This window comes from Arachis ipaensis, chromosome B01, assembly GCF_000816755.2.
Source record: "Arachis ipaensis cultivar K30076 chromosome B01, Araip1.1, whole genome shotgun sequence".
NCBI lineage: Eukaryota > Viridiplantae > Streptophyta > Magnoliopsida > Fabales > Fabaceae > Arachis > Arachis ipaensis.
The window spans coordinates 91,011,928-91,023,066 of NC_029785.2; positions in this window are offsets into that span (position 1 = coordinate 91,011,928).

Below are 11,139 nucleotides of genomic sequence, written 5' to 3' on the forward strand. Positions count from 1 at the left end.
AATAACCCAACAACTAACATTGCAAGTTTGAAGGATCCACAATGCAAGGTGATCTCTATAAAATTGTATACTCAATGAAGTATATGAATAGATATTGATACTAAAGATTATTGTTCAGTTCTTTTTTCATATTATTTAGGATGTTATTAATCAGAGTGCCAATATTCACATAGTCCAAGTGTTAAACATGGTAGTGGTCTATCTATCAGAGATGAGCAATAACTTGATATTCTGAAATATTCGAATTATAATTTTGATGACCATATGGACGAGTGTGGTGCTTGATGTTTAATTTTTAGTTTAAATAGCTAGAATATAATTTTTATTTTTTGAGCAGTGTGTGAAAAGAATTATTTAATTGATTGCTATTGAAAAAAGAATCGAATAGCTGTAATAATTAATGAGAATATTCGGATAAAACTGTGCTGTTGGGGATAAGTAAGTTATTGTGCAAGCATATTAAGAAATTTACTGACTTCATCACAAAAGTTTTTAACCAAATTGTTATATATTTTTTAATTTTAAATTATATTATTTCTTCCCTTTTCACTCTAAATATATTTAATCGTCTTATATTTATATTTTAAATTTGTGACAATGTTCACAAGTGAATAATTATTATTATCAATTGTAACACTAAATTAAATTTTTTGTATTTGATTCGAATCCAAGAATTAAAAGTAAAATTAACTGAAAGAAATCTACTTAATATCGTGCCACGGGTTACCTACTAGTATTCTAAAAGAGTAAAAGTGACAAAAGTATATGTTTTTACTATTACAAATCTTTTTTTGTCCTTTTTTGGTGGAAATCCCTCATCTTTAGGGTTTTATTTCTCCACCTAACTTTATTAACAAAGAACTCCTTCACTGCAATCCCACATGATTATGGAAATTCGAAAGTACACTGACTTGACGCGCATGGCAACAACATAGGAAATTGAGTGGCAGGGACTTAGAATTCGATAAAAAATTATTTAGAGGCCACAATCCCGTTTACATCTCATCCAATCTCATCTTTCAATTCGATATAACTCCAGTTCTCCTTCGTCAAAATTAAAAATTCTCTAAAATTCTATTGCGCACAAATAGCGAATGGTATCATTCTCCTTCCATGCTCATCGGCCGGTTTAACGACTTACTTCCACAGCACCTAGGCTACCTCAAGGCTTTCTCTACCGAAGAAATTGTTCAGACTTATGGGTTATTGTTGTTGGAACTCACCTCCAATGTGAACCCCATCATTGATGCCAGGGCATTTTGGCCAGTTTCACTGACCTTTTCTTTACTATTTTTAGGGTAGTTTCATGCATTTCCTTAGAAAATAAGCTAGTTTTGGGTAGATATTCACTTACATCTTGATTCAAGCATACATTGTGCACTTTACGTGATTTCATGAGGATTTTGCATGAATTTAATGATAAATTGAATGTTGTACTTCCCATGACTTGGACTAGAACTTTGATGCACTCTATTGCTTGATTTCAGGACAAAGGAAGCAAAGAAGAACCACGTTAGCAGCCACGTTAATCTAATTAACGTAACTCCTAACATGGAATGGGAGTAACTTTCAAAGTTAATGAGAAAAGTAATCGCCAATAACGCTCTCGAAGCCATCATTGCCCACGTTAAGAGTCATGTTAACTAAGTTAACGTGAACTCTAACGTGGAGGAAAGGAAATGGAGCCAACGTTAGTGACACTTACCATTATCACTAACGTTGAACCCACACAAGCCCCAATAAGCCACGTTAACTCCCACGTTAACTTAGTTAACGTGAAAGTTAACGTGAAGCAAGAATGTGATCGCCAATGTTAGTGACACCTAACATTGTCACTAACGTTGGAATGAACCCACACAAGCCACTATGAGCCACGTTAACTCCCACGTTAACTTAGCTAACGTGGATAAGGGAATGATGAGCCAACGTTAGTGACACTCAACTTTGTCACTAACGTTGGAGATGGCTAGCATGGACATGTTAGAAGCCACGTTAACCTAGTTAATGTGGACTCTAACGTGAGAAATAGGGGCACATTGGAACGTTAGTGACAAAGGTAAGTGTCACTAACGTTCTCGAAGGTTGGCAAGCCTACGTTAAAAGAGCCACATTAACTAAGTTAACGTGGACTCTAACGTAGGGAAGGGGGAGACTTCTCAACGTTATTGGGAAAGGTAAGTCCCAATAACGTGTGTGAAGGACAAAGAGGCAACGTTAGTGGCAACGTTTGTGCCACTAACGTTGGAGTTAACGTGGCTCTTACTTTGGTGAGGAACGTTAGTGAAAAAGGTGATTGTCACTAACGTTCTCGAACCCACATTTCCACTTAAACGTTAACACAACTAACGTCCTGAGCTAAAGTGTCTACCCACTTCACACTTTCTCTCTGCAAGTAAAACTAAGCCCACTGAAGAAGACAACTACTTCAAACTCAAGATTCGAAGGCCCATACCCAAGACTTGAAGAGCCAACTAGAAGAACAGAAGAGTAGTATATAAGCAATTGACCAAGGAATTGGCTATTGATCAAGATTTGAGAGATTAAATTACAAGAAATTGTAATTCGATCACTTAAGATTTCCAAGGAGATCAATGAGTGCATTGATTGAGGAAGAGATGAAAATGAAATTGATTCGGAGAATGCAACATCTCCTGAGCCCAATGAACTCCCCATTTCTGATCTTACCCATTCTCTTTAATTTCTGTCATTTACTTTTATGAGCAATTACCCCATTCCCATTTAAGATTCTACAATTTACTTTCCGTCATCTACATTCAGCTCTTTATTTCTAGCATTTACTTTTCTGTTATTTACTTTCCCGCCATTTAATTTTCTAAAATTCTCAACTCAAATTCTGATTCGCTCAACTAGAACATTCCTCTAATTAAAGTTGCTTGATCAATCAATCCCTGTGGAATTCGACCTCACTCTATTATGAGTTTTTACTTGACGATAAATTCGGTGCACTTGCCAAAGGAAATTTGTTATGAGACAAGTTTTCCGTGCATCAAGTTTATGGCGTTGTTGCCGGAGATTGATTGTGCATCAACAATGATTAAATTGGTGGGTAACTAGATTGAGCATTTTATTTTTGTTTGATTCAATTTTCTGTTTGAGTAATTTACTTTCAGTTTTAGTTAATTTCTTCCCTTTCCCCTACTTTTTCATTTTTAGTTATTTACCATTCATTTCACTAACCCACTAACTGTTTGATATATTGCATCACTCAAACTAACAGTCATTCTGACAGAAATACTTTCTGCATCTATTTTCCTTGCTTGTACTTGTGGGTTGTATGACAGGGAGAAGAAGCGGGGCTTCAACTTCCTTTGATTCTGAACCTGAGAGGACCTTCTTTAGATTAAGGAGGGAAGCAAAAGGAAAAAGAGTAGTTGGTGCTGAGGAAGAGGAGGAATACTTTGAACCAAACATGGAAGAAAACATGAAAAACCATCATAAATAAGAGACTCACAACCATGGCAGAGAAGGTCGAACAAATCATGCTGGGGAGGATAGAAGAATTTTAGGCTCTTACATCAATCTAAACCCAGGAAACTATGGAAGTAGCATTCAAAAGCCAACCATCCACGCCAACAATTTTGAACTGAAGCCACAGCTCATCACCCTTGTTCAGAATAACTGTTCGTTCAGAGGAGGTGTCCAAGAAGACCCCAATCAATATCTAACCACCTTCCTGAGAATATGTGACACAGTGAAGTCTAATGGTGTTCATCCTGACGCCTATAGACTGCTCTTATTTCCATTCTCACTCAAGGATAAGGCAGCCAAGTAGCTGGAGTCTTTCCCAAAGGAGAGCTTGACAACTTGGGAAGTTGTGGTGAACAAATTCTTAGCAAGATTTTACCCCCATCAACGAATCAATAGGCTGAGAGCTGAGGTCCAAACTTTCAGGCAACAAGATGGTGAGACTCTGTATGAAGCGTGGGAGAGGTTTAAAGACCTAACAAGGAGGTGCCCACCAGATATGTTCAATGAATGGGTGCAGCTGCACATTTTCTATGAAGGGCTCTCTTATGAGTTAAAGAAGGCCGTAGACCATTCATCCGAAGGATCTTTGAACAAGAAGAAGACCATTGAGGAGGCCACAGATGTCATTGAAGCTGTAGCAGAGAACGACTACTTCTATGCTTCCGAAAGAGGGAACACGAGAGGAGTGATGGAGCTAAACAATGTAGATGCTCTGCTGGCTCAGAACAAGCTCATTGCCAAGCAGCTGGCTGACCTAACCAAGAAGATGGAGAAGAACCAAGTAGCAGCAATCACCACTTCATCAACAACCCAAGAAGGAGTGAATGAAGAAGCAGAGGGAAGTCAGGAGCAAGTCAACTACATTGGAAATTCACCTAGGCAAAACCATGATCCATACTCCAAGACCTACAACCCTGGCTGGGGGAATCACCCAAACTTTGGGTGGGAAAATCAATAAGACCAAGGCCCTGATCAAAGACGCCCAAATCCCAACAATGCAGCCCATCAACATTTCACATCTAGACCATATTAACACCCCCATGACAACACCTCTCCACATTCATATCAAAACCAAAATAACTTACCTCATCCTTCCACCTCTAATCCCAATCTACCATCATTTGATGACAGACTCTCAAGGATTGAGAATCTACTTGAAGGCATATGCAAAGAGATTCAAGACAACAAGGCATTCAAGGAGGAAGTGCGAGTAAATTTCAAGAACCAAGGAGATACAATCAAGAGGTTGGAATCTCAAGTGGGGTATCTCTCTGAGCAGATTCCCAAACCCACAGATGGATTCCCAAGTGACACAGAGAAGAATCTGAGAGGTGAAACAAAGAAAGTAAGATGGGAAGATTGCAAGATGGTCACTATAAGTGGTAAGGAGACTGAGGACAAGCCAAACAAGTCAGCGAACAACCTGGAGACACGTCAGCAGAGAAGGAGGAAAAAGATTACCAAGAACCAGAAATCTCACAACAGGAGCTGCTGAGACTCTATGCACCGTTTCCCCAACTGCTCAATGGTGCTGTGGAGAAGAGAATATACTCAAGGTTTCTAGATTTGTTTGTATCTCTGCATGTCAACATACCATTCATCAAGACTATTCAACAAATGCCTGCATACATCAAGTATATGAAGGAGCTGCTTCCCAGGAAAAGCTCACTCAAGGGAGGCCAAACTATAGTGATGAACAAGGAGTGCAGTGCCCTCATTCAACCACAGTTGCCTACAAAAAGAAAAGATCCAGGGAGTTTTCATGTCCCCTGTGCCAAAGGAGAAACAATGTTTGATAAAGCACTCTGCGATTTGGGAGCAAGCATCAACTTAATGCCCTTATCCCCAGTGAAGAGGCTGAAGATCAATGAGATAATGCCCACAGATGTAGTCATCAGGCTGGCAGACAAAACTCAAAAACAAGCAATAGGAGTGGTGGAAAATGTGTTGGTAAAGGTTGGGAAATACTTTCTTCCCGCCGACTTTGTCATCCTGGACATGGAAGAGAGTCACACTCACCCAATCATATTGGGAAGACCATTCCTAGCTACAGCTAGAGCACTCATAGATGTGGAGCGAGGGGAGCTAATATTGAGGATCCATGATGAACGACTCAGCTTTAATGTATTCAAATTCTCACAAGAAGCAGACCAAGAGAACAAAGAACCAAGAAAAGATCATAATGAGATGCTGACAGAGGAAGCAAGCACTGAAGCACAACCAACCCATCTGGAAAAGCCCCTGGTTGATGAACAAGGAAATAAGCAGTTGTCACAACTCAAGGAAAAACTGGGGGAACCTAAACCACCAGAGACATGTGAAGACAACAACAAAATTCCCTTAGGAGAAGAGGTCACAAAGAGTAAGGCAACATCAAAGGGAACAAAGAAGAAAGTACCAAGGAGGTGGAGGAACAAGAAGGTTGATAAACCCATATTTCATGAGTTCTTTTGTGCTTAATTTGAGTGATTTATACAATCCTTCACCTACTTATTCACATTAATTGCATGGTTTTACTTTCCCCTTCTTTATTATGTCATGTTGTGAAAAACATGTTTCCTAAGCTTTAAAATTAATTATTTTAATTACCTTTATTTCCATTCGATGTCATGATTAGTGTGTTGAGTAGTTTCATATTTTCTAAGGCAGAATGACTTAAAGGATGGAAAAGGAAACATACAAAAATGGAAGGAGAAAGCAAAACGGAGCTTTGAAGGAAACTGATATTCACGCGATCGCATGGATGACGCGATCGCGTGCCAAGCACGAATCAGCAGCGACGCAGCCGCATGACTGACGCGACCGCATGGCAAGGAAAGGCTCCAAATGACGCGACCGCATGACCCATGCGGACGCGTGACAGAGGCCACACACCAGAAATTACAGAATACGCCCCCAGCGAATTCTGAAGCCCTTTTTGGCCCAGAAACAAGTACAGACAGCATAGACCCGAGGTTATAAAGTGTGGGAATGCACCCATTCAAGGAGAGCTCGCCAATTTCTAGTTTTCATGATTTAGATTTAGTTTAGAAAGAGATTCTCTCTCTCTTTTAGGATTTAGGACTTCTTCTTGTTTTGGGAGTAACTCTGGATCCAGGTTTTAATGTTCTTTTATTTTAGTTCTACATTTATTTATTCTAACATTTGAATTGATTATTATAATTTGATTTATGAATTATTCCATGTCACAGATTGTTCTTTGAATTAATGATAATTGAGGTATTTTCAGTTTATGATTGTTCTCTTTGATTTAAGTTACCATTGCTTCCCATCTAAGGATATTTTTATTATTCCAGCAATTTTACTTTTCCCCCTTTTGGTCCTGGTTAAAAATTCAGTAACTCAACAGTTATTAAACTCAACATAACTGATAATCGTTATCTTGCTAATTGAGCTAAACTTAAATAATCCTAACCTTTTCTTAGGAAATAATTAGGATTCAAAGGTCAATTTAATTAGTCCCTTAACTTTCCTTTGCCCTGGTAAAGGTTGACCAAGTGGAATTAAGATACAACTTTCATTATTGTTGAGAGAGATAACTAAGTTGGACTTCTAATTTCCCTTATCTTGCCAAAAGTTGTTTCACTGTTATTATTTATTTTTAATTGCTATTTAATTCACTCGTCATTTAAATTACTTGCTTCTCACCTTTTAAACCCCGATTACAACCTTTCTAACCAATAATAAGAACATACTTCCTCGCAGTTCCTTGATAAGACGACCCGAGGTTTGAATACTCGATTAACAATTTTTAAGGGGTTTGTTACTTGTGACACCCAAAACGTTTGTACGAAAGGACTTTTGAAGGTTTAGAAACTATACTTGCAACGAGGATTTATCCGCAATTTTCTAGACCACGCAAAAGTTCTCTCATCAAAGATCCCTACGGAAGACTTCTCTCCAGGGGATAAAGTGATCTCAGCTTACTTCCCAGATATCCCCCCTAATCTCCCCACTGTACCATCTCAGTTACCTAAGGTCCTCACTATCAACAGAGTTCTCTCTTTGGAACATGTAGAGATCATTGATACAATCAATGGATATAAGTCCACAGCAAGAGGGGAGGACTTTAAGCATTACCAACCACCCTGATGAGGGAGAAACATCAAGCTAGTGGCGCTAAAGAAGCACTTCATGGGAGGCAACCCATGTTTTATATGCTTTTAGAAAATAGTGAATAAGTCAATATTCATGAATTCCAACCCAGACTTGACAAACACCTGGTGAAATCCTTAATAGGCAGTATATAGTGAAGAACAAGTTTGGTGTTCAAAGCATGCCAAGAAAGCATGAATGCAACTGAGAGCATGCTAGTCTTGGAGCTTTGAACAGAACTTTTCATCACAGTGCTCCAAACTAAGTTTGGTGTCACCCCAGGGTGCCACGGATATCCATATAAGGATACACAGTTAGTTAGTCAGTTGGTGTTCATGAATAAACAATCTAATTCTTTTTCTTTATTATTCTAGCCGAAAAGTTTAAAAACATTTTTATGATAGTGATTTCTCTTATTTTATTTTTATAGGGAAAAGGAAAGGAGCATTGAAGGGGATTGATTGGACAATTAAATGAAGAAGGTTCGGACACCACAAAAGGAGGGACTACACACTTGTTCTAAAAAGGGAATGCATTGCAAAATGTTGCCATGCAACATTGAAAAGAATGGGACCCTTGAAGACCGAGCAATCTCCATCATAAAGTGATGATCATTGTCCTTTCTCCATGCACAACCCCAACCGTCCATCAAGCAACCACTCCATTAATCCACACCCTCCATTCACTCACAACCTCTCTATATAAGTGATCCTTGTTCCGTACCCCACCTTCACACTCCTCGCCCACTCTTCACACCTCTCCAATTCGGATTCCCCTTCACTCCCTTCATTGCACTCAACCCTAAAGAACCAAAAGTCTCCACACCCTTACCACCTGCACGTATTAACCCTCATTCATGGCATCTTCGAGCTCTAAAAGAAGGAGGGGAAAGGAACCTATGGAGCAACACCCGTATGATGAAAAGAGATTTAGAAGCTTGCACCATGCATTGTAATACGAGTGGATGGTGGATAAGGAGATCATTTATGAGCTAGGATTTCAAGTTAGGAAAACTGAGTGTCCCGAAATCACAAAGAAGGTAGAAAAGAGAAGATGGGAGCTCTTCACTGATCTGGTCATTAAGGTAAATGCGAATCTTGTAAGAGAGTTTTATGCAAATGCGGTCCGATATGATAAGTCATATACATGCTTTGTGAGAGAAAAGATTGTGGATTTTGGTCCCATGAGTGTCATGAGGGCATTGAAGCTATGGTCCATACCATTTGAAGAAGAGAGTTATCATTCAAGAATGAACAACAGCCCCAATCATGACCAGATTGTGCAAGACATTTGTGTACCAGGAGCTGACTGGGAAAGATATACTGATAGGAGACCAAGGTTCATCAAGAGAGCAGATCTCACCCTAGAAGCAAAAGGGTGGTTCAAAATTGTAAGAAGGTCTATCCTCCCAGCAGGGAACAACTCGGAGGTGAATCTCAAGAGAGCTACAATGGTGCACTGTATACTCAAAGGAGGAGAGATCAAGGTTCATGAACTCATAGCCGAGGGCATTAGAAAAATGGCAGAGAAAAGCGACTCAAGAGGAACGTTGGGTTACCCCAGCACTATTTACTGACTGTGTAAGAAAGCTGGGGTGGTGTTTGAAGATGAGAACCCCGTGTAAGAGGGCATTCCAATAACCGTTCGACGAATGCATGCTACCGCATCCCCCCTGCCTCAATGGAAGCAAAGGAAGAGGCCAGCCCCTCAAGTAGTAGAAGGACAAGTCTTAGAAGGGCAAGCACCAGTCACCTTGGATATGCACCAACTGCAGGAAGCCAATGATGGCCTATCTCGACAATATTTGGAAAGCCAAGGAGCACAGAAAGAGCTTTAACTACAGATGATGGGGCAGCAAGAGGAATCACTCTCAAGATGGATGACTCAACAAGGGGAGTGGCAAAAGCAAATGATGGAACAACAACTGAGTCAGGGACAACAATGGAGTGAAACATTCCACAGGATGGAACAAAGGCAAAATGAACAACAAGAATCCATCCAGAGGATAATCAACATCCAAGCACATCAAGGTGCACACATACATGAGATGCATCAAAGACAAATAGAACAGGCAGAACTACTGGACGAGCAAAGGGCATTCGCAGAAGGAGTTTACCTGAGCGAGACTGGGCATCATATAAACACTCAAGCCAGGCTCGGTTACTTGGTAGGGCAGCTGCCTATATTGCATCCAGGAATTACAAGGTACGATGAAATGAGGGATGAATTAGCACGAGAAGAAAGACAAAAGGTGGAAGAGAGTCATGAATCAGTAAGGAAGGCACTTGAGGATTGGAAGCAAGCAAGATTGGCACGGATGCGAGAAAATGCAAGAGGACACAAAGAGGACAAACAAGGAAGAGAGCATGGGCAAGCACATGAGTAAAAGGTGGTGGAGTTTCTTCTTTGGTCCATCTTTCTCTATGTTTTAAATAAGGAAGATCTTGTATGAAATAGAACTTGCTTCCATGTTAGTTTGAACTTTTTTTTTTATTCTTCTGTCTTTTAAGTTTCTGGTTGAATAGGTCTATGCTTGCTAGTCTTTATGTCACTGCATCCGTACTTTGCTTACTTGTATATTTGTCCCTTTAAATCAAATGAAAAAGAGAATGAGTTTTTTTTAAAAGACCAGAGAGGAGTTCATATTATGGAGTAAGTTCATGAGTTTATGGTATAGTCATAAGTTAGCTAAGTTGGTTCAACCACCAGGTGGGAGGACAACTATCTGTCATGAATACAATGCTTGAGACACACCCCATGAGACTAGCTAAATAAGAAGATCCTAATAAGAAAAAGGGAAAGAACAATAAAGGTTGAAAAATAAAAGAAAAAGAGTAAGCAATAAGGCTAGGCACCAATGGTTTTAATCTTGAGGCATGTGTCTGTGGTGCTCCTGTGTTAGGGATCTACTTGGATGAATAAGCTCTTAGGGGTGCCTTATCACTTGGTAACTTGGGTTAACTAACTCGGGATTATCAGCTGAAAGTCCACTATCAAGAGTAACCTTCACCACAGAGAATTTAGTAACCCAAAGAGGTACTGGAAACCAAGGTCTCAAGAAAAGAAAATAAATAAACTATATGCCTGTGGTGTGTATGTATGGGGGAAAGAGACTTGAGGGAGTAAGTCCTTAGGGGTGTCTTAACACCTTGCAACTTGAACCAACTGGTTCGGGAGTGTTGGCTGAAAGCTTATCTTAAAGAGTCGCCCCCTTACAGAGCACTTAGCCTAAGAACACAAATAAGCCCTGAAATAACAATAAAAGGATCAATGAATAAAAGTCTCATGGGATGCAATCACAGTGAGTATTCTAGGACATGATAAAAGTCTGAAAGCCAGTAAAGGAATGAATCTAAGTTGCTATGCATGAAACCACCATAAAACCAGGGACATGACCTCCACAAGAATGACTCATTTCTCTTATGGGTTATTGTTGTTGGAATTCACCTCCAATGTGAACCCCATCATTGATGCCAGGGTATTTTGGCCAGTTTCACTGACCTTTTCTTTACTGTTTTTAGGGTAGTTTCATGCATTTCCTTAGAAAATAAGCTA